This window comes from Bidens hawaiensis, unplaced genomic scaffold (assembly GCF_021521415.1).
Source record: "Bidens hawaiensis isolate Kalapana, Puna unplaced genomic scaffold, B.hawaiensis_p1.1 tig00063740_1, whole genome shotgun sequence".
Lineage (NCBI taxonomy): Eukaryota > Viridiplantae > Streptophyta > Magnoliopsida > Asterales > Asteraceae > Bidens > Bidens hawaiensis.
The window spans coordinates 2,250-27,261 of record NW_027501400.1 but is presented as its reverse complement, the minus strand read 5'-3'; the positions used below and the strand labels follow the sequence as shown (position 1 = coordinate 27,261).

The following is a 25,012-nucleotide window of genomic DNA, read 5'->3' as shown; positions in this document are numbered from 1 at the left end:
TTATCTTTTATTTAAGTAGAATTTTATTAATTATATTAGTATATTATTTTGATGTTAACAATAGACATTTATTATCACAACTTCATAATTTAAGTGGTTCTTATCTATGCCTTCATTAGTTTAAATTGCCCTTAGTTCACTCTAAGTTTCTTCTAGTTTAGTATCTTAAAATTCTCATATAAATTCCAATAATAGCTCTGAATGGTGGAATCACATCATTAACTGGAGATAACTTTGCTACCTGGAAGGACTCTCTTATGCTTAATCTCGCCTTCTTGGATTTTGACTTTGCTTTAAACGAGGATGAACCTCCAGCACTAACCACTGAAAGCACTCCTGCTCAGCACTTATTGTTCGAAAAATGGAAGAGATGTAACCGCATGTCTCTAATGCTTATGAAAAACTCCATTAGCATGCCCATAAGAGGATCCATTCCAGACTCTGAAAATGCTAAAACCTATCTGGCTTCTGTGGAGGAACAATTCAAAGGAACGTCTAAGGCGCATGCTAGTACTGTTATTCTCAAGCTGGTGAGTACTAAGTATGATGGAAGGAGTGGCATTCGTGGGCACATTATGATGATGAACGACATGGCCCATAAGCTGAAGGGATTAGACATGGAGATCAGTGATGGTTTTCTGGTGCACTTTATCATGACCTCTCTTCCAGCTGCCTATGAAGCTTTCAAGATCAATTACAACACCCAGAAGGACAAATGGACTATGAGTGAGCTGATTGCTATATGCGTGCAAGAGGAAGAGCGTATGAAGATGGACAAACCTGAAGTTTCTTACCTTGCCACTAGTTCCAAGAAGAGGAAGAACACTAATCCAAGAAAGGAGTTTGCTAAAGTTCAGAAGACTAATACAGGTGCCTCAACCAGCTCTCAGAACTCCACTGGAAAGCCGTTCTGCAAGTTCTGTAAGAAGTACATTCATAAGCAGAAGGAATGTTCAGACTTTAAGGAGTGGCCAGCTAAGAAAGGTAATGATCTCTATATGATACTTGAGTCCTATAATTTAATTGTTCCTGCTAATGGTGGTTTGAATCTGGTTCTATGGTTTATGTGACCAATTCTACTCAAGGATTCTTTTCAATCCGGAAGCTGGAAAGAAACCAAAGAACACTAAGACTGGGGAATGATAAAGAGCTTGAAGTCAAGGCTGTGGGAACTTTACAATTAATAATGAAAACTGGTTTATGTATTAAACTTTATGATACTTTATATATTCCCGAGATTACTCGGAATCTTGTATCAGGACTAAAGTTAGAAGATGGTTTTGATGTTTCTCAAGGTCGTGGCAAACTTACTATTTCTTTAAATTCTCAAGTGTTTGGTTATGGCTTTTTGGATGGGGGGTCTTTATTGATTAGAACTAGATGATAATTTTTCTAAATCTTTGTTGTCATATAATATTAATGAATCACTCACCAAGATTAAAGAGAAACGAGACTTAGAGACTTCTTCTATGTTGTGGCATCAACGTTTAGGCCACATCTCATGAGACTGGTTAGCCAGCCTCGTGAAGAATGAAGTCTTACCACATCTCGATTTAACCGATTTTGGAACATGTGTCAAATGCCTTAAAGGAAAAATGATATCAGCAAATAAGAAAGGCGCCACTAGAAGCTCTAATTTATTAGAACTAATTCATACTGATATTAGTAGTCCTTACCCCATTGCTGGCATAGATGGACATACTTCATTTATCACTTTCATTGATGATTATTCCCGATATATGTACCTGTATCTCATTAAAGAAAAATTTGTAACAACTTTTAAAGATTATAAAACTGAAGTTGAAAAACAATTAGATCGTCAAATAAAATTTGTCTGATCAAATAGAGGAGGTGAATATTATGGAAGACATACTGATGTGGGTCAGGCCCCTGGTCCATTTTATGAGTTTTGTAAGGGCATGGGATCGTGAACCAATATACCATGCCATGTACTCCTTAGCAAAATGGTGTCGCTGAACGGAGAAATCAAAATCTTATGGATATGATACGCAGTATGTTAGCCAACACTAATTTACCTCATTTCTCTGGACTGAAGCCTTAAAAGCAGCCATTCATATACTCAATAGAGTTCCTTCTAAGTCTGTCCCTAAAACTCCTTATGAACTTTGGACAAAAAGGAAACCGAGTCTTAATTATATGAAAGTATGGGGCTGTATTGCTGAAGCAAAACTTTATAACCCTTTCCTAAAGAAACTTGACCCTAAAACTGTTACCTGCTTCTTTATCGGGTATCCTGAAAATTCAAAGGGTTATCGTTTCTATTGTCCTTCCCATATCACTCGTATTATAGAAACCAAGCGTGCCGTGTTCCTTGAGGATTACAAGATCAGTTGGAGCAGTACTAACCCTTATGAAGAATTGCAAGAAATACAAGATGCGTGGGAAGACTCGTCGATTATTGTAACTTCGGTTATTCCTCTTGTACCCCATGCGATTGAACCTTCTACACTACCTTCTCCACACTCAGAACCCGTTATAACAGAAAATGAAGGCACATAAAACACTCAAAATCAAGACAATGCTGAACCCGCTAATCAACACAGAAGGTCATCCAGGTCTAGAAGACCTACTAACTTTGATGATTATGTCACCTACTTGACTGAAGCTGACGCCGAAAAGCTTAATGATCCTTTCTCTTATAATGAAGCCATGAGCAGTGATTAGTCTTCTGAATGGAATAAAGCAATGATTGATGAGCTTGACTCCATGAGGAAAATAATGTTTGAGATTTTGTAGAATTGCCCAACAGTGTCAAACCCCTAGGATGTAAATGGGTGTTCAAAACAAAACTTGATCCAAATGGGAACGTTGAACGCTATAAAGCGAGATTGGTTGCAAAGGGCTACACTCAGAAAGAGGGAATTGACTATCAAGAGACTTTTTCACCTGTCTCTCGAAAAGATTCATTAAGGATCGTTATGGCCCTAGTAGCTCACTTTGTTTAGAGCTGCATCAGATGGACGTGAAAACCGCTTTCCTTAACGACACTTTAGACGAAGAGGTGTACATGAAGCAACCTGAAGGTTTTAAACCTGAAGGTCAAGAACATCTAGTCTGTAAGCTCAAGAAGTCAATATATGGGTTGAAACAAGCATCACGTCAACGATACCTAAAGTTTGATGAAGTCATGAAGAAACAAGGTTTTGCAAAGAATAAAGTGGATCAATGCACCTACATAAAAATGAGTGGGAGTAAGTTTACTATACTTGTCCTTTACGTAGATGATATTCTATTGGCATGTAATAGTTTAGACATGTTGCATGAGTCGAAGCGATTACTCTCGCATAACTTCGACATGAAGGATCTCGGAGATGCTTCTTATGTTATTGACATCGAAATTCACCGAAACAGATACAGAGGGATCTTAGGATTATCTCAAAGGGCCTACATTGACCGTGTCCTTACTCGTTACAAAATGCAACATTGTAACCCAACTGCAGCTCCTGTAGTTAAAGGAGACGTTTTCGGGCATTCCAATGTCCGAAAACAGAGGTTGAAAAGGAGCAAATGAGATTGATTAGGGATAGAAATGAAATCCGAACCCGATGGGAAAACCCGAAACACGACATAAATGGGACGGGTAATACCCGACCCATTAGGGTTTGGGACGGGTTTGGGATTAGTTTTAAAATTTTTCGCGGGTTTGGGACGGGTTTGGGATTTCTAATATACCCGATTACCCGACCCGATTACCCGATAACATAAACCCATTTACCCGATTATATACCCGATGTACCCGATATAGCTTATTTATATTATATATATATACTATATTCCAAATATATTATTTGTCGAATCTTGTTTATGTTAATTATTTGAAATATTTTATCTTTATGGTAACCATCTTTGTAGTCAATTAGTTATATTTTGTCAAAACCTGGTGGGTTTTGAGCCGGGTATACCCGACGTGTATTTTTTCAAAACCCGATAGGAAACCCGAAACCCGATGAGAAAAACCCGACACCCGACGGGTAATTACCCGATTAAAACCTGACGGGTTTGGGATGGGTTTGGGATGGATTTTAATAATCGGGTATGGGTTTGGAAATACCTAAACCCGACCCAAACCAGAACCATTTCCATCCCTAAGATTGATGCCTTATGCATCAGTAGTCGGGAGCCTTATGTATGCACAAGTTTGTACTCGTCCGGATATTGCTTATATTTCTGGAATGTTTGGCCGGTGTCAGACTAATGCTGGCCTTGAACACTGGAAAGCAGCTAAGAAGGTGCTTCGATATCTTCAAAGGACGAAAGACTACAAACTGTCTTATAGAAGAAGTGATAATTTAGAAGTGGAAAGTTATTCAGATTCTGACTTTGCTAAATGCAAAGATGACATGAAGTCCACTTCGGGGTATATATTTATGTTAGCAGGCGGGCCCATCTCATGGAGGAGTCATAAGCAACAGTTAACGACTACTTCCACTATGATGGCAGAATATATAGCTAATTATAATGCTACATGCTGTGGAATGTTGCTTAAAAATCTGATCTCTGGACTCAAATTAGTCAATTCCATTTCTAGACCATTGAAGCTTTATTGTGATAATTCAGCTGCCGTTAATTTATCGAATAGTAACAGTTCGACTGGAGCTGGTTTATATCTTGATACAAATTATTTGTTCGTGCGTGAACGAGTTGAGGAAAATAAACTTTGTATTGAGTATATTAGTACACATAATATGCTAGCGGATCCGATGACTAAAGGTCTCCCACCTAAAGTTTTTGAAGAACATGTTGCTAATATGGGATTTACTGAAGACCTTAGTTAATTGCATATTGTACTTATTTACATTTTTTTTAATAAAATTTCCGCAGTTTTTGATTTTGTATGTCTCTTAATATGTTCTGCATGCGTAATGACATATAGACAAATTATTATACAAATCAAATATTTGAAAGACTTACTTATAAAATTTTGATCATAACTACTTAAGTTTTAAATAAGGACTGCAGTATGATTAATGGGGGTCTTGAGCTGATGTTCAATTCAGTGACTGTATTTCTCTGCTCCAGTTTGAGTTTAAAGCTAAAATGAGTGTTAAAATCTGCAGACTAATCTTATGCTCATAATAAATGATTATTTGCCAAGTTGGAGAATGTAAGAATAAATATATGGATATGTATATTTATGTATGGCCTTCATAATCATTTATATTATAATAGATCAAAGTTAATTAATTATACCTTATTATTATATTAGCTAGATAATTGTTGATGGACCAAATTATCTTTTCTTGCTAATCAAGGGTTTCCCCTTAGGTGTATATAAATATATGGAGAGACTAATTAACATAATTGAACATAACCCTAAACCTCACATAACAATTTCGTGACCCTCTCTCCCTCTATATTATTCGGTTTCTCAAGAATCCTAATCCCCATCACTAATATACATCCTAAAGTGGAACCCGATCAAGCTGACTGTCATGTCTTCTGGATCGTTCTAATCAGCCGTGGCCTCTCTCTCTACTGTGACAGATATGTTTTAGTTGTAGGTTTATCATAATATCCATGTTTTCTATTATATATATGAAGAACTGATCAACAACACATACTTTGTTGATGAATTGCATTACAATTTGGCCAAAGTTAGAAATCCTCTTTCAAAACTATATAATCGAATTGGAGCCTCTTTTACTCGGAATTAATAACTTGTATCATACTAGAATGTGAATTTATAAAGTTAAAAAATTAAAAATCGACGTTTAGAATTGTACTTGTTAGTTGTTACTTTTTTTTAAAGACCACTTTCTTGTGTATTAGGTTATCGCACTCTTCAAATTTGAAGAGCCTCATTGCCTCACTGGCGGATCTTAGTGTGGGCCAAGCTTGGGCACGGCCCACCCAGCTTTTTCGTTAACTAGTGTAATTTTTTCAAAAATATAAAAAAAAATTATACGTGTTGAGTCCAATCCATCCAAATTATCGTTCAAAATCCATCGGCCCACTCATATTATGTGTTCAAGATCCGCCACTGCATTGCCCCACTCTATTCACACTTTGTTGTTTTGACCGGGGGCACACTGGCTTCAGAGTTTGGCTTAGGCATTTTCTTTAGAAACCATACCGCTGACCGTCACTTGACATTAGTTGTGCCACCACAAAACCAAAACTCTCTAGCGTAATAAGATGGAACGAAAACTCGAATAAGCTCGAAATTCGAACTGATAACCTCGCAAGTCCTAAGTGGTTTAAGTTAAAAAGAATAAAAGAAAATAAAAAAAAGTTGGATGAGTAAACGGCTTGTTGTATCATATATTGTTATTTATTATTTGTCAAAGTGCTATACTTCGATATATGGTCCAAATAATGTTTTAATAATTAATCTGACAAAATGGCTGTATTAAAGATTTCAGGGATCCCATTATCCCATATTTGTTCCGATCCCCACACAATTGTCTGGGTTGTTCGGTTGTTCCATTCGATTTGCATCCCTAACTCGTTGCAATATGTTTTTGCATGCTCAAGTTATCGAAATGTTCTACTTTTTTGTTTCTTACTTTTGTCAAAAATGTATCCAATACTGATATTGTATAAGATGATATATAATAATACATAGAGTAGTTAATATCTATATTAATTAATAAAAAAGGTTTTCCTTGCCACATGTCTTTCTATCAGCCCCTCTCACTATCAAAATCCTGCCTAAAACATTTCCCATTATCCTTCACTCGTGGATCCCTTACTCAACCCAAATTTAATGTTATAACCTGAACATATATACCCGTCATACTCATACTATGATAATCGTTTCCCTAAATCTTTGCTTAAATCTCTAAACATTTTCTTGTATACAACCACCCAAATCAACTCGTTTCTAGCTATTCCTTCTTCTAAACATTTGGGGTTTCTAATATGATAGAAATTGAAGAACGTCATCAATCGATCCTTTGAGTTTTCAAAACAGAAAGATTGATGATAAGGAAAGGGGTTGGAAAATTGTGTAGGTAAGCAAAGATTTAGGGAAACGATTATCATAGTATGAGTATGACGGGTATATATGTTTAGGTTATAACATTATATTTGGGTCGAGTAAGGGATCCACGAGTGAAGGATAATAGAAAATGTTTTAGGCAGGATTTTGATAGTGAGAGGGGCTGATAGAAAGATATATGGCAAGGAAAACCTTTTTTTTATTAATTAGTATAGATATAGATTGTTTGAACCACCTAATTTCATAAAATTCTGCCGCTTTCAAATATACAAGGCTTTTGATAATGATACATATTTTTTGAATACCAATACATACTTCGCATACCAAACTGTATGTTAGATGACGGCCTTAAATATTTAAATTAGGCACGTAATGTATGTCGTTTTAAACCCCTACGAGACTAGAAGGTAACCGGGATACATTTCAATTTATCGTTGCATGAATCATTTGTTGACATGTTCTTCGAGCAATAGGTTTGCCCAACCATTGGATTGGCAGTGAGACTTGTTCAAAGAGATGGTTTTCTACATGGTCGTCTCCGAAAAATTAAATATCTCGACCGGGTCAAAATAAAAAGGTCCGTAGGCCTTAACGAAAAATTTTTATTCGCTAATATACATGGATAAAACTTTTATCGACCGATCTATTATAAGCAGAAACAATTCTAAGCATGTAATTATCTCATAAATCATTGCAAATAACCTTATTTTTAACATCGAAAAACATATATACGTAATATGTATAAAAAAGTTTGTGCCCTGGCTGTTGGTGCGGCTCGCACACCCTCCGAGCCTCCCCTGGTTTCTTATGTTTACATTTTTTTTTCCTTGTACACACGTCTCATTTCTAGCTAAATAACATTAGTTATCTTAATCTTTAAGTTCTGAAATATAATGTACTAGTTTGAGGCTCGTGTATTACATGGGTAATTAATGAAAATTTTATATTTTAACCATTAAGTGAAATATAATTCACAAAATGATCATATATTTTATACAGTTACAATTTACATTAAAATTACATAACTAAGATTAACTACTTTTTTTTTATATTAATGTGAAAATATATGTTTCTAAAGCATTTTGGTTTGAGTTATAGAAGAAAATAATGAAAACTAAATATTGATTTTCTTGTTACTAAAACTCTTTATACTACACAAAAAAATCATATAAATAAATAACATATACTTCATATAGTAAATCGGTATGCATACATATTATAATTATAATATTCAACTTCCATAATTTAATGTTAAACACCAAGATATATATAATAGGTATTCTCTATGTTTGCAATATTTATACAAAACGTTTGGAGATAAATTAAGAAAATACATATATTCCTGAGTTCAAATGCATATGAGAAAATTTTAAATCCAAATTTGAAACCAATCTTATATCAAAAGTTATGCACTATTGCTCGAATCGCAGATTAAAAAACAATTTGTATTTTATCATACAAATCCAAATTCTTCGACAATGATGCACATTTTGTTTGTTTTAATTTCCAATTACATGTGACTTTAAAATTTTATTCTAACAAACCTACAAAGTCAATTTTAATATTTCTTATGTTCTTATATCACAATTAATGTTAATGAATGAATAGATTATGATTTACATATACTAAAAACAAACTTGAATTCATTTATTGAAATGATTAAAAGATAAGGACCATATATTGAAATAAGTGAAAAAAAATGAGGATAACTATATGATTAACAAGTGACAAAAAAAGATAGTCTTTTATTAAAATAGATTGATAAAAGAAATACATGTAGTTTATTCGTAATATCTAAAAATTAAATGTAATATATGTAATTTTTATAAAATATCGGAAGCTAAAATATGGTAATTAAAAATGACTTGTTATAGCTATAATAATGTAGGTAACGTATGGCATTAACATTTAAATGACTTGTTATAGCCCAGTGTGATTTGTTATCACATAGCATATGTTTACATCTAAATGATTTACTTGACGTACTTGTTACAATTGTCTTTCCCACCTTTGACCTTTGAGCTACTGAAGAAACACTAAGTGAACCCTGGACAGATTATAGATAATCTGGGGGTTAAGTAATGTTTCCCACGGGGATGAGGTCCAGCAGAGAAGGTTGTTCTTCTGGAGACCTGCAAAACAGACACCGTAAGCTCGTCACTAAGAAGGGGGGGGGGGGTTCCTCCTTGTGACCACCCTCCGGCGTGAGAATCAGACTAGATTGCTATGAATATAAGGGTATATTAAGAGATTGCTAGATAAGATTGAGATATCCGATGATCTTACCATTCCAAGGTGTTGGAGTATTTATAGCCGAAGGTAGGTTTCCTAGAAGGTACTGCCGGCTGAATAGTATTCCTGTTCCACCAACAGTGGACTACGCACAGGCCATGCTGGTTGGTGGGTAGGCTACGGCCAACAGTAAAGGTCGGCTGTATACTGTTCCTTTACTGCCGGCTACGCACTGTTCCACCAACTGTAGGCTGCGCACGTCCCCTCGTAAGGGTTGGTGAGTAGGCAGCGGCTAATAGTGACAAACAGTACTAGAGGGTGCTCCTCCTCGTATTGTTGTCGGTGAGCTGTCACCCTGTGATTGGTTCATGGGCTGCTCTGGTCAATTTGTCTGTTCCGCCCATACCTTAGTAGGTATAGTACGAAAGACCTTCCAGAAGCATACGGACTGGCTCGCCTTGCTCATTCCTTCATGTGACTACTGAAGTAGCTAATGCCTTGTGCGTGTAGCCTTGCTGTTAGTGCGGGTAGCCTTCCCTGATGGCTTGTATCCGCAGCTGCGGGAACAGGCGGGGTACTTCACCATTGGGAGGCTTTCCCTGCGGGTACAGCTGGCGTACTGCGCGTAAGGTTCTTTGAGCATGGTGGGTCCTGCTGGAGCAGTTGGTCATTGCGCAGACGTCCCTGTTCAAGGTGAGTCTTGCGGGTCCAACTGGGCTCTGCTGGGACCTACCTCTTCAAGTCCCCCCAGTCCAATGTTCTTCTCATGAATTATTAATAAGTGAGGTGAACTTTTGGACTTAGCAAGGGGTTTTGAAAAGGGTTTAGTTTTTAGGTTTTCCGTGGTGATTCTTCCCGCGGTTTTCCTGATGTCACGCAGAAATTCCCGACTTTTCTGCTTGATCTTTGGGTATGAAGCGGGTAGGTTTGTAACCTCCTCGCACGTCAGGAGCGTTGAGTCTCATTTGTGTGGATTCTCCATGGGGTCTTGGTAGTTTTCAACATAGTGATCAATTATGCTAAAACCACCAATTCCATCTTGGAGTTTCAAACAATATAGTTCTCGACGTTCCCGTCATGCGGGGATGTTATTCCCGTTTCCGCAAGCATGGCCCAGAAGATCCTTCTTGGTTTGAATTCCCTGCAGAGTGCTAAGTATGTGAAGGGTTTTGCCTTGACACTGTACCCGCACTTGTCTTACGGTTACTTTATTTCCAAGGTATTCCTGGCGTCAATTCCCTGCGGGTGCTAAGTATGTGAAGGGTTTTGCCTTGACACTGTATCCGCACCCGTCTTATGGTTACTTGGTTGCCAAGGTAAGGGGTATTTTCCCGCTTACTTTTGAATCTTTTTGAATTTTGAATTTCGAAATTCGAAGAGTTGGTGGAAAGATAGGAACAGTCCAAACATCTGAAACGTCGTGCGACGGTTTCTTCTGACTGTGTCAGGACGTGCAGGAAGTTATGGTGACGTGACAATACATTGAAGTTGTTACGCAGTATGTAGTCTCCTTCATTGAAGTTGCAGAGTTTTACCCGCGTGTTGTAGTACTTTTGCATTTGTCGCTTGTAGTTCTCTTCACGCACTGCGGCTAAGTCTCTGCGTTCCTCGGTCAGCATAAGATCCAACCGTCTTTCCGCATCATTGTCTTCTGGCTGAATCAAGATCCTTGGTGAGGGTAAACCAATTTCGACCGGGACCATGGCTTCCGTGCCATAAGTGAGGCTGAACGGGGTTTCTCCCGTACTGGCCTTCTTCAGCGTTCTGTTTGCCCAAAGGACGTGCGGAAGCTCGTCCACCCAGCCGGATCTGTGTTCCAAGTCTTTTCTTGATGCCTTCGACGATGCTCTTGTTTGCTCTTTTCACCTCACCATTACCTTGCGGGTGTGCCACTGAGGTAAAGGTGTGGGTGATTTGAAGTTCTTTCAGCCACTGTTGTAGCTTCTTGTCAGCAAAGTTGGTGCCGTTATCGCTCACCAAATTCTGTGGAAGTCCAAAACGACAAATAATAAATTCCCAAATAAATTTTTTGATATGTTTTGCGGTTGTTTGGGCTAAAGGTTTTGCTTCTATCCACTTGGTGAAGTAGTCGATGGCTACCACAAGGAACTGAACATTTCCTGCTGCTGTAGGAAATGGGCCTGTCACATCGATGGCCCACTTCTGAAATGGCCATGAAGAAGTGACTGGAACAAGTTCATTCTTCGGGCGGTGCGTGTTGGGTGCGTAAAGCTGGCAAGACCTGCATTTTCTGATGTATGCCAGTGCATCCGTATGCATCCCCGGCCAAAAGTATCCCGCGTTGTTTAGCTTAGCTACAACAGCGCGGGGACCTGCGTGTACTCCACAGATGCCTTCGTGTACTTCCCTTAGGAGGTAGTCAGCATCTTGGTTGTCCACGCATCTTAAGAGTGGGCCAAGAAAGTTACGTCTGTAAAGGATGTCATCGATGAGTTGATAATTCAGTGCTTTACAGCGTAGTTTTCTTGCCTGTGTTTTGGATTCTGGGAGTGTACCTGCCGCAAGGTATTTTATTATTGGTGTCATCCACGTTTCCGTGCCGGTTTGGATGACACAAATTTCCTTGTGCGGGACCGAAGGTGTCTCGAGGAGTTCAATGCGGATATCCTTTCCTAAGTGGGTGAAGGCTAATGATGCAAGCTTGCTTAACGCATCCGCAGATTTGTTTTCACTTCGCTTGACGTGTATGACTTTGCAGTCATTGAAATCGCGCATAAGGGATTTTGCTTGTGCGAGGTACAGGGCCATTGTGTCGTTCACAGCCGTGTACGTCCCGTTGATTTGATTGGCTACCAACATGGAATCCACGTGGGCTTTCAAGTTTTTCACCCCCATCTTACGCGCAATTCTCAGCCCAGCCAAGAATGCCTCATATTCGGCTTCGTTATTCGTACTTGGAAAATCCAGTCGAATAGCGTAAGTGTATTCTTGGCCTGCTGGGTTGGTTAGTTTCAGCCCTGCGCCTGAACCCTCGTTACTGGCTGCTCCATCAGTGTAGAGTCGCCAGACATCATTGATGTCTTGTGCTGGAGAGGGTTGAACCTCTTCCTGGCACTCTTTTTCCCGCGATGCAGGCACTTCTGCAATAAAGTCGGCCAGAACCTGGCCTTTTATGGCCGGTCTTGGTTTATACTTTATCGCGTATTCTCCCAACTCAATTGCCCATTTGGCTAGGCGTCCCGATAACTCGGGTTTGCCTAGAACATTTGCAAGTTTGAAGTTAGAGAGAATGGTTATTGGGTGGCCCTGGAAATATCGTCTTAACCTGCGTGAAGCGTGTATAAGTGCTAAGACTAATTTTTTGAGGGTAGAGTACCGGGTTTCTACGTCTGTTAGGACACGGCTGACATAATAGATTGGCATCTGGATGCCATTTCGCTCTACTAGCAGGACTGCCCCGGTTGCTCTATCTGTTGCGGAAAGGTATAGGATTAATTCTTCTCCCGCTTTTGGTGCTGTGAGTGTTGGGAGTTCGATCAAGCTTGACCGAATCTCCTGAAAAGCCGCTTCCGCTTCTGGTGTCCAGCGGAAGTGCGTTTTCTTTAAACAGTTTCTCAACGTTGACACGAAGGGAAACGACTTATCCGCGTGGTTTGCCAAAAAGCGATTAAGTGCCACCAGTCGTCCATTCAGTGTCTGAGCCTGTTTGATGGTAGTAGGTGATTCCATTTTGATAATGGCTTCGACCTTTTCAGGGTTCGCTCTGAAGCCATCTTTAGTGACGATGACCCCCAAGAACTTCCCTTCTTCCATTCCAAAGGCACATTTGCTCGGGTTGAGCTTCATGTTTATCTTCCTGAGCGTGTTGAAAGTCTCTTCGATGTCTTTCAACATCACTTCTGGGTCAGGGCTTTTGATGACCAAGTCATCCATGTAGACTTCCAAGTTCCTCCCAATTTGGGCATGAAACTGGTTGTCCATCAGGCGTTGGTATGTGGACCCGGCATTCTTAAGTCCAAATGGCATCATTTGGTAACAAAATGTGCCATCGGGCGTCCGAAAATCGGTTTTGTCCTGATCATCAACGGCCATGTGTATTTGATGGTACCCCTTATACGCATCCAGGAAGCATTTGCCAGCGAGTCCACCTTAAGATCAATTTCGGGTAACGGATAACAATCTTTGGGGCATGCTTTGTTCAAGTCCTTGAAATCTATGCACATGCACCATTGTTTGTTATTCTTCGGTACCATAACGGGATTTGCAACCCAAGTTTGATATCTACTAACGCGTATGATGCCTGCGTCAAGGAGTTCCTTGACTTGGGTTCTACACGCGTTAGTTTGTTCTGGCCCCATTACTCTGCGCTTTTGTACGATCGGCGTAATAGCCGGATCGCATTTGAGCTTATGCTCTGCCTTACTTCGGGGCACACCAGTCATGTCAGCTGGTGCCAAGAGAAGATGTCAGCGTTTTTTTGTAATAAGCGCTTGAGTAAGGTGCGCGTGGGATCAACAATTGTTGGGCCAATGGTGACGGCCTGGTCCGGGTACTTGCCGTTGAAGGCCCATCTTTCTGGTTCGGTGATGGTTGGTTTAGCCATATTTGGTTTGGGTTTAGATGAGACAGATGCGATGCATACCTGGGGAATGCCGGTGATCATCGCTACACCCTCAGCTGTTGGCCATCCCATCATGCCGTGGACTGAGGATACCACGGCGTTGAATCTTGCCATCCCGTCTCTCCCGAAGAGAATGTCGTAAGTGTGGTGTGGCTTCCTCATCACGACAAAGTCCACGTCTTCTGTGCGGGAGTGTTTCCCATCTGTAAGAGTGACGGGGAAAGATAGGATACCCAGGGGGGTGTTTGTGCTGCCATCAAACCCTTCCATCGAGGCGCAGATCGTTTCCAGGCGTTCCTTGTCTTCGTCATCTAGCTTGTCGAAGAACTGCCTGTACATCACCGTTGACGAGGCGCCGTTGTCAGCAAGAGTGCGGGAGGTGATGTAGTGCCCCAGCTGGCTTTTGATGATGATAGGGCCTTCTTTGCTAGGTCCTCCTGGCACTCCCGGGAAGCGCACCTCAGCTTCCTTCCACGCACATGGTTCTATGGTTCGCCTTTTTCTTCCTCTGATATTACCATGAACCATGTTGATGCTGATGTCAACGGGCTTTCGTCCGTTGCCTCGGTACCGGTTGTCGTTCCGTCCTCCCTTCTTGATTGATGCCACCAGGTGTGCCAGTCTTCCATCCTTGACGAATGCTTCAATAATATCCTTCAAGGATGTACACTCTTCCGTACCATGACCTTTTGTCCCGTGGAAGTCACAGGATTTGCTCTGATCCGCATTAGGTCGCTGCCGGATCATTGGAGCTTTTGGCCACGGTAGCTTTTCAGTGGCAAATATCTCCGTGACGCTTTTGGTGAGTGGCGTCCACCGGTGCTTTTGGCTTGAAGGGTGTGTGTGATTTCTTCCGCCAACAAGAGGGTGAGAGCTGGATGAGGTGTCAAAGTTTATCCTTGACTGCCAGATACCTAGCTTCCTCTTCTTGTTCTGCCGGGCGATCCGAACATTGTTCTCTCTTGTCCTCTGCGTGTAGAGGTGTGTACTCTGGGGAAGATCCCTTCCCAGTTGCTTTTCCGTCTCGGCAAAGCGCTTTGCCGCCGTCATGATGGCATCCCATGTTGATGGCATGCCATCCTTACCCGTCAATGTGCGGATAAGCTCTGGGTATTCGGCGCCTTGGATGAAAGCGGCGCGAACCAGATCTTCACTTATGTTGCCGAGACTTAGCTTTTTAGAGTTGAAGCGGGTGATGAAGTCTAGTAAAGATTCATCCTCCTCTCTAACGCAGTTAAGGATCGTCCACTGTTCTTCAGTGTATTTCCTCTGTTGGCTGAAGTGCTGGCTGAACTTGTTCTGAAAGTCCGCCCAGTCATATATGTGGTGGACCGGTAAATGATCGAACCATGCCCTGGCCGCTCCGACCAGAGCCATCTGGAACATGTAACACCACGTGGGTTCCGTCCAGTTACTGACGGTAGCCCCCGCAATGAACCTGTTCAAATGGTCGTCTGGGTCGGATAGACCATCATAAGTGCCAATGTTGGACATTTGTGTAACGATTCCGGCAAATCCAGGTATACCCTAGCCGGTATATACTATTTACGTGTCATTTAATATTGATTATATGAGTTATAGTACGTATATACGAGTATATATGATTCATAGTACGAATCATACTCGATTATATAGTGAATCGTATTGGAATTACAATTAACCAATGAACGATTATTGAAACCCGAACGAATCGGGAATTACATTGTAGACGAAGTATATAATGTTTAGTGATATTTACGAAGTATTAATGCTTCGGGATAAGTAAATTATAGCACAGAAAAAGGATTTCGATTTATTAGTACGTCGGTACGATAAACGAAACCTTTAACATCAAACCAAGCAAGAGACGATCGATCAAACCGAAAAAGATGCACAAATACCGACAATATGATGTTTTATTGTTATGGTTTAAGTTTTTAAAGTTTTTAAATCAGTTTTATGTAAATTTTATTTTAACCCGAAAAACGAGCATTTTAGGCTCGTTTTAAGCCGAATTACGAGTTTAAACGAGAAACGAACTGAACCAGACTATCCACAACATTATCCGGATTGTGTAATCCAAATGTGTGGCCATGGTTTGAGATGTGGGCCCCCCACACCACCACTTAGGCCGGCCCCTTATACACACACATTACACACTTCTTTTTTCTTTTTCTAACACCAAAAATTCACAAAACTCTCTCAAACCTTCAAGTATTCATCCAAATCCATCATTTCTAACCAAGATTTGAAGGTATAAACATGTTTTTAATGCTTGATTCTTGTTTCTAATTCTATAATCTTGAGAAAAGGAGGTTTCATGTGAAAAATGGGTGAAAACCTGAGATGAAACCGATTCTCGTGTGATCAAGGGATGTATACAAGCTATACAAAGGATCTTGATCCAAGTAATTAGTTAAAAGAGTTTAGAATGAAATTTTACGGTTGGAATCTTGTAAAAATGAGTTTCCATGTGAAAGACGGGTGAAAACCCGAGATGAAACCGACTCTTGCATGATCACGAGATGTATACAAGTTATACAAGGGATCTTGGTCCAAGAAATGAGTAAAAAGAGTCGAGAACGGATTTTTACGGTTAAAACCTTTGTTTTTATATCAAAACCGACACTATGAAAGAAATGGTTTGATTGTTGGTGTAACTTGCTTGGTATAGTGTTATTGTGCTTGTAAGTGTTGTATCTAGTGGCTAGCAAAGGCTAGAAACCAAGATCCTTGCGATCTAACGCTAGAAAACACAAGATAGTTCGGTTTTCGTGTGATTTAGTGAGTTTGGACAGATTGTAGTGTACTTAGAGTCGGGTCACGAAATTTCACAGAGATGATCTACACATGAAAATATGAGATCTGTGAATGTTTGGTAATTTTTGGATAAAAGATGAATATTTGGTGAATTTAATGCTCGGTTTTGGCCAAAAATGGTGAAAAATAGCTAAACTTGATGAAAAAGTCTGAAAAATTTAGGATAAGCTTTTTATAACATATAAAAGTCACACACAAAATTTGAGCTCAGTTGGAAAAGTCTAAAGGGGCTTTTCGGTAAAACGAGTTCTAGGGCTTTCTAGCTCGGTTTTTGTGAAAATGGCTTGAAATATGAGTTTTGGGTTCTGGAAAAATTCCAGGGAGTCATGAGAATGGCAAGGATCATCCCGGAAAATTTGGGATTTTTCTAAAGTCTTTTGGTATTTTTGACATATTTAGTGTTTTAATAATGTTTAAAAATAGATAAATAAATGAAAATATAAAAAAATAAATCTGGAAAATTTTTGTAAAATTTATTACTGTCAAAATAAGTTTTGTGCAAAATCTCAAGACCCGAGACTAAACGGGTAATTATTTGTGCTAAAAAGAACATAAAAACAAATTTCTAAAGCTTAAAACGTGTAAACCGGAAAACTCGCATAAGCGAGCTGACTGGTATATAAAAACCTAAAAATTGACCATTTTCATAAAACTAAGTAAATTAAGTAAAAATAAATCATCCGAAAATAATTCGGATGATTTGGGTAATTTTACCCGATTTTACTGTTTCCGGCACCTAAATGACGGAAACGGGCCCCGCGGCCAAACGGGGTGTCCAAACCGAGCTCTAATTTCATCACTTTAACTAAATTAACAGTCAAACACCATTTTTGGGTCGGATGTGAATAAACTCATTTTTGAAACTAAAAACGGATAACCGTGCTAGGCACGCAAATCGAGGAAATCATAAAAATGATAATTTTGACCGTCAGACTCTAAGCAATGTCACAATCTGAGTCCTTAGAAGTGTCACGGGGTCAACATTGTCCCCGGATCGAGTACAGTACTGGGTTAACAATGTCCCCAGACGTACCGATTGACATAGATTTAATTTACGGGAATTATATAGTAACGACTAGATATTATATTACAGATCCAGGCACGTAGCTGTTCATTGTATTACCCACCGACTCACAAAAAGGTGAGTTTTCACGAGCCCCTTTTTACTGAACTGTTTTAAATATTTTCCCGGGGCGGAAAACAGGTCTTTATTAAAGTATTTAAGTACATACCGATCGTATGGAAACACATGTATATTTATATATATATGTTTAATGCACAGAATATATAAATTGTTTATCGTGTGGAATTGTTCTGGGGTAACATAGTTCCCAGAGGTTATTATTGTTCTGGGGTAACATAGTTCCCAGAGGTTATTATTGTTCTGGGGTAACATAGTTCCCAGGGGTTATTATTGCTCTGGGGTAACATAGTTCCCAGAGGTTATTATTGTTCTGGGTAACATAGTTCCCAGAGGTTATTATTGTTCTGGGGTAACATAGTTCCCAGGGGTTATTATTGTTCTGGGGTAACGTAGTTCCCAGAGGTAATTATTGTTCTGGGGTAACATAGTTCCCAGAGGTTATTATTGTTCTGGGGTAACATAGTTCCAAGAGGTTATTATTATTGTTCTGGGGTAACGTAGTTCCCAGAGGTTATTATTGTCCTGGGGTAACTTAGTTCCCAGAAGATTAATGGAAATGTTTTGGGGTAACATAGTTCCCAGCATAATTACACTGTTTAAAAAATGATTGTTAAAATGATCTGTCAGTGTTTATTTAAATTAGTGAAACTCACCAACTATTCGTAGTTGACCCGTTTTCTTTACATGTTTTCTAGGTATGCCCAAGTTGGAATGATTGAAATATGCTTAATGATCTGTGCTACTTGTTGGAAGCTTGCTGATCTATATTTTGTAATGAATATATATTAATGTCTTATCGATAAAATATGTGTGTAACACCTAGACAGTAACGAAACTCGCAACAATGTAATATGTTATAAATTAATGTAGTGGTATTTTCTTTATAAGCAATGATGTTGATATCAGATGTGTCTGTTGCATCCCGTGTACGTTTCCGCTGCGGTTACGGGGTGTTACAGAACTTGGTATCAGAGCCATTGGTTATAAAGAATTAGGATGTCTGAAAGAGATACCTAAAATATAACCAGTAGCTCAAGTATTATAGGATCTGAATATCAACTAATAATTTATTGTGACGGGATCTGGATGAACTTGGAAGGACAAGTGAGTTATTATGGTCCGGAACATAATAACAGACTTGTCTGCACGGGAGAATTCAGGGGAAGTCACGAGGAACTTTAAATAGGTAAAATTGGCAACATATGTGTAAATATATGATAATATTATTATGTGGTAAAGTTGTATAAATAAGTATGCATTAATTTGATTATGAATTACACTATGGAAAGAACTATATGCTTGTTAACTTGTGTGCAGGTAAAAATGTCAAGCCCGCATAGCTTATCAGTAGAGGAGGATCCGGAGGAGGTTAGCCCCGGAAACTCCGGGAGCCTACACGTGTCATCTGACTCCGAGCCCAGCGAGGCGAGTCACAGGAGCTCGAGCCAGTCCTCCCCGGCCCGGATCGTCAGATCCCCTATTCCACTCGCACCGCAGGCCACCTCTGTCCCTCCGGGATTTGGTCCCCGCCTTACGGCGCGGATCAGCATTCCGCGTGTCCCACCGACCTCTCCCCCACCCCGACCTGCTACTCGTCGGGGAGAGTCCTCATCTCAGCCCGAGCCGATGGCTCTACCTGTCTGGGGCCTTCCGAGACAGGAGCGGGATGCGGCAGCCTGGCTACGGGTGCTCACAGAGCAAGTAAATGAGCACTCAGCCGCCCTAACCGTGGGGGTACAGAGACGGGTGTACCTTGGTGACCGCATACTGGATTGCCAGTATGCAATCGACCGATTGACAAGGGAGTGCTCGTACTCCCTAATGATGGTTCAGCGGTTAGAGGCGTGGCTCCGGGGGGTGGTGGCAGTAGTGGTGGTGTTGGTGGCAGTGATGATGTGGTGGGCATACCACCGTGTTTAGTAGTTATGTTTGGATGGGGTTAGTCAGGGACCATTTTCTTTTTGATACTCTGTGTAAGTAGTTAGTGGTGATACTAACACGGAGTGAATCTTGGTTAGTTATGATACAACCACTGGCCCCTAGGGTGGGTCTCTTTTGGGGCATATCTTTATAGATACTTTTGGGTATCATTCAAGCACTGACCCTTTCACGGGTTATGTCGAGATGATACCGACATAGGGCCCTTGTATTAAAACTTAGTTGTGTAATGTTGACTGGAAAGTATGTAAACTGATGTTTGTGTAATATGTATCAATGTTTACTAATGAATGAAATATGTATTGTGTTTTATAATTTGAGATGGTATTGATTATATGTATTTCTTGATGTTGTGTAGAATGGCACCGAAACGATCAACGAAAATATCGGAAGTAGATGTGAGCCGTTTGATTGCTCAACAGTTGGAGGCGGCGATACCGGATATAGTACCGCGCATCGCCGCCAGTATTAATAACTCGACCAATCCAACCCCTCCGAGCAATCAAACGCCCATAAATAATGACGGGGAACAAAATGCTAATCCTCCAAGGAATGATAACACTATTCCGAGTAATGACGCACCGCCTAGGGTGGTCATTACTGACAGCAATGGCCCTATACCTACGGTAGAGACAAACCGTACTGAACCAATTCGTGCATCCAGGGGATGTTCGATCAAGGATTTTATGTTGTGCAAGCCATTAGAGTTTAGCGGGTCTGAAGGACCGAATGGGTTAGTTAAATGGATAGAGAAAATAGAATCGGTGGTGAATATTAGCAACTGTCCCGAGGATTGTGTCGTTAAGTACGCGACCTGTACATTCACCGACCATGCCTTGACATGGTGAAACACCATAGTACAGACTCGAGGTCAGGTGGCGACAAACCACATGACCTGGACGGAGCTTAAGGCTCTTGTGTTGGAACATTTATGCCCAAAGAATGAATTGCAGAAACTGGAAAATGAGTTGTGGAATCTGGAGATGAAGGGGGCGGACCACTTGGGTTATACCAATCGGTTTAATGAACTGTCACGATTAGTACCGTGGTTGGTCACCCCGGAGACGAAGAGGGTGGAACGTTATATTTGGGGACTTACTCCAGTAGTGAGGAGTATAGTCAACGCGGGGGGACACCGGACGTATGAAAGTGCAGTGACACAGGCTGGCATTGTCACGTATGATTTCTTGCGAAGCGGATCACTAAAGGTGACAGGAGAATCCGTTGGGGGAAAACGGGGTACACATGATCATAGAATCCAGGAAAAGCAGCAAAGCAAACGAGCTAGGCCCGCTGCCCAGAGCTATGCCATGACTAGTTCGGGCGGAAGGCAAGAACCGCAGAAGGGAACGTTTCCTAAGTGCGGGAAATGCGGTTACCACCATGGTGGCGTGTGCAAAGAGGTGGTGTGCCACCGGTGCGGCAGGATTGGACACTACGCACCAAATTGTAAGACAAATCTGAACAACCTGAACCGACAACCGCAACCTATTCGTGCGCAACCATTTAGAACTCAACCAGCCCGACAGCAGAACCCGCAAGGAAACCAGATGGTGACCACTAGCCGTGCTTGCTACGAATGCGGCAGCACGGATCACCTCAAAAGGAACTGCCCGAAACTGAACCAGGGAGGAAACGGGAGACAACTCGCGGGTCAGCCATCGACGTCCAATCCGGCGCGAGGCCGAGCATTTGTGATGGGAGCGAACGAGGCGCGCCAGGACCCCAGCGTAGTGACAGGTACCTTCCTCGTATCTGATCATTACGCTTCTGTATTATTTGATACAGGCGCCGATAGAAGTTTTGTCTCCGTTAGATTCCTTTCGATAGCAAACCTTCCTATTGGTGAAACCATAGAACCGTACACCGTAGAAGTCGCTAACGGTAAAACCATGATAGTTAATCGGATAGTTCGGAATTGCCCTTTTATTCTGAGCGAACAATCCTTCCTGATTGACTTGTTACCGGTAGAATTGGGTAGTTTTGACGTGATAGTGGGAATGGATTGGTTGGCACGTAACAGGGTAGAAATAAACTTTGAAAAGAAAACCGTCAAGATCCGGGTGTCGGATGACGAGGAGGTATTAGTGCAGGGAGAAAAATCCGGCACCATGATACCATTTGTATCCCACCTCAAGGTGTTGAAATATATACGTCAGGGATGTGTGGCGTATCTAGCGAGCCTGACGGCCGCTGATTCTGAGGAAAAACGGGTGGACGATATTCCCGTGGTACGCGAATTTCCACAAGTTTTTCCAGAGGAACTTCCTGGATTACCGCCAACCCGACAGGTCGAATTCAGAATCGATCTGTTACCACAAGCTGGCCCTGTTGCTAAGGCCCCTTACAGACTTGCACCGTCCGAGATGCAAGAATTATCCAACCAGTTGCAGGAATTGTTGGATAAGGGATTTATTCGTCCCAGCTATTCCCCGTGGGGTGCACCTGTACTATTTGTGAAAAAGAAGGACGGAAGCCTTCGAATGTGCATTGACTACAGGGAATTGAACAAGTTAACCATCAAAAATAGGTATCCTCTTCCCCGAATCGATGATTTGTTCGACCAACTACAAGGTGCGAGCTATTTCTCAAAGATTGATCTTAGATCGGGATACCACCAAGTTAAAATTCAGGAGGAGGATATCCCAAAAACCGCGTTTCGGACTCGCTACGGCCACTATGAATTTTTAGTTATGCCTTTTGGACTAACAAATGCGCCAGCAGTATTCATGGATCTCATGAATCGAGTCTGTAAACCCTATCTTGACAAATTCGTCATTGTGTTTATTGACGATATTTTGATATACTCGAAGAGTAAAGAAGAACACGGGCGACATTTGAGGTTAATTTTGGAACTTTTGGATCAGGAGAAGTTGTATGCAAAATTCTCCAAATGTAACTTCTGGTTACAAGAAGTGCAATTCCTTGGTCACATTATAAATCATCAAGGAATACACGTCGATCCAAGTAAGATTGAAGCAATTAAGAATTGGCAAGCACCTAAATCTCCAAAGGAAATCCGCCAATTCTTAGGCTTAGCTGGGTACTATCGTCGATTTATTGAGAATTTTTTCCAGCATTGCCCAACCTTTAACCCTGCTGACCCAAAAGGATCGAAGGTATGATTGGGGTGAAGAGCAGGAAGCGGCGTTTCAAACGCTAAAGCAAAGATTGTGCCAAGCGCCAATCTTAAGTCTCCCCGACGGAGACGATGGATTTGTTGTATATTGTGACGCATCCCGTAAAGGGTTAGGATGCGTGTTGATGCAAAATAAAAAGGTCATAGCCTATGCGTCTCGACAGTTAAAAGTTCATGAGAAAAACTACACTACTCATGACTTGGAACTGGGAGCAGTCATCTTTGCACTTAAAATCTGGAGACACTATCTCTACGGTACAAAGTGCACCATCTTCACTGATCATAAAAGTTTGCAACACATATTCGATCAGAAAGAACTGAATATGAGGCAACGAAGATGGGTCGAGTTGCTGAGTGACTATGACTGTGACATTCGATATCACCCCGGCAAGGCTAACGTCGTAGCCGATGCCTTGAGTAGGAAGGATCGGGTTAAACCATTGCGAGTGCGGGCGTTGGGGATGATAGTCCGGTCAAACCTTTCAGATTTGATTCGAGTCGCTCAACGCGAGGCGTTGAAAGAGGACCAATTGGATAAAGAAGGACTTTACGGGAATGAGAAGAATTTCGAACAGCGTGTGGACGAAATTCTCTATTTCAAAAATCGGATTTGGATCTCGACCCTCCATGACCTTCGTGATTTGATCATGGATGAAGCGCATAAATCGAAATATTCCATACATCCGGGATCAGATAAAATGTACAAGGATGTGAAAGAATTTTACTGGTGGCCAGGTATGAAAAAGAATATAGCCACATACGTCGGCAAGTGTACGACGTGTGCGAGAGTTAAGGCGGAGCACCAGAAACCATCGGGAATGCTACAACAGCCGGAAATTCCCGAATGGAAGTGGGAGCAGATCACAATGGATTTTGTGACACATCTCCCCAAGACACCCCGAGGTCATGATGCGATTTGGGTAATCGTGGATCGATTAACCAAATCGGCGCATTTTATTCCGATTAGGAATACTATTAACACTGAGAGACTTGCGCAGATTTATATAAATGAAATAGTGTCTCGTCATGGCATCCCCATCTCGATCATCTCCGATAGGGATAGCCATTTCACCTCCAAACTTTGGCAAGCTGTCCAAGAAGCATTGGGAACACGTATTGACCTAAGCACAGCTTACCACCCTCAGACCGATGGTCAGTCTGAGAGGACCATTCAACCTTTGGAGGATTTGCTTCGTGCTTGTGTACTGGACTTTAAGGGAAATTGGGATCAACATCTCCCACTCGTTGAATTTTCCTATAATAACAGTTATCACAGCAGTATAAAGGCAGCACCTTATGAAGCATTGTATGGGCGGAAGTGCCGATCACCACTTTGCTGGTCTGAAGTGGGTGACCCGCAGGTCATTAGATCGGATCTGGTCCAGGAGACGACCAGCAAGATTCTTGAAATTAAGAACAACCTAAAAGCCGCGCAGGACCGGCAGAAGAGTTATGCCGATACCCGTCAAAAACCGTTGTCATTTGAGAAGGGTGAAAAAGTATATTTGAAAGTATCCCCTTGGAAAGGAGTGGTCAGATTTGGCAAGGCAGGGAAGTTAGCCCCCAGATACATTGGACCATTCGACATCATTGCAAAAATCGGTCCTGTAGCATACCGATTAGAACTGCCTGATGAACTGAGTGCAGTTCACAACGTGTTTCACGTGTCGAACTTGAAAAGGTGTCTGTCGGATGAGACAGCGGTGTTACCTTTAGAGGGTGTTCAAATAAGTGATAGGCTCAACTTCGTAGAGGAGCCCATTGAAATAGTGGACGGTAAGATCAAGCAACTTAGACACAATAAGATCTCGTTGGTCAAAGTTAGATGGAATTCGCAACGAGGCCCAGAATTTACTTGGGAACGAAAGGATGAATTTCGGAAGAAATACCCCCACCTATTTCCTCAAAAGGAAGTAGTTGACGTGTAAAATTTCGAGGACGAAATTTTTATAACGGGGGGAGAATGTAACGATTCCGGCAAATCCAGGTATACCCTAGCCGGTATATACTATTTACGTGTCATTTAATATTGATTATATGAGTTATAGTACGTATATACGAGTATATATGATTCATAGTACGAATCATACTCGATTATATAGTGAATCGTATTGGAATTACAATTAACCAATGAACGATTATTGAAACCCGGACGAATCGGGAATTACATTATAGACGAAGTATATAATGTTTAGTGATATTTACGAAGTATTAATG

The 25,012-nt window shown here is 41.1% G+C and overlaps 1 pseudogene; it reads left to right on the top strand.

Annotated features, from left to right (window-relative positions):
• Positions 1–4,115: 4,115 nt before the first annotated feature.
• Positions 4,116–4,796, top strand: LOC143604025 (secreted RxLR effector protein 161 pseudogene; annotated as a pseudogene).
• Positions 4,797–25,012: the final 20,216 nt, after the last annotated feature.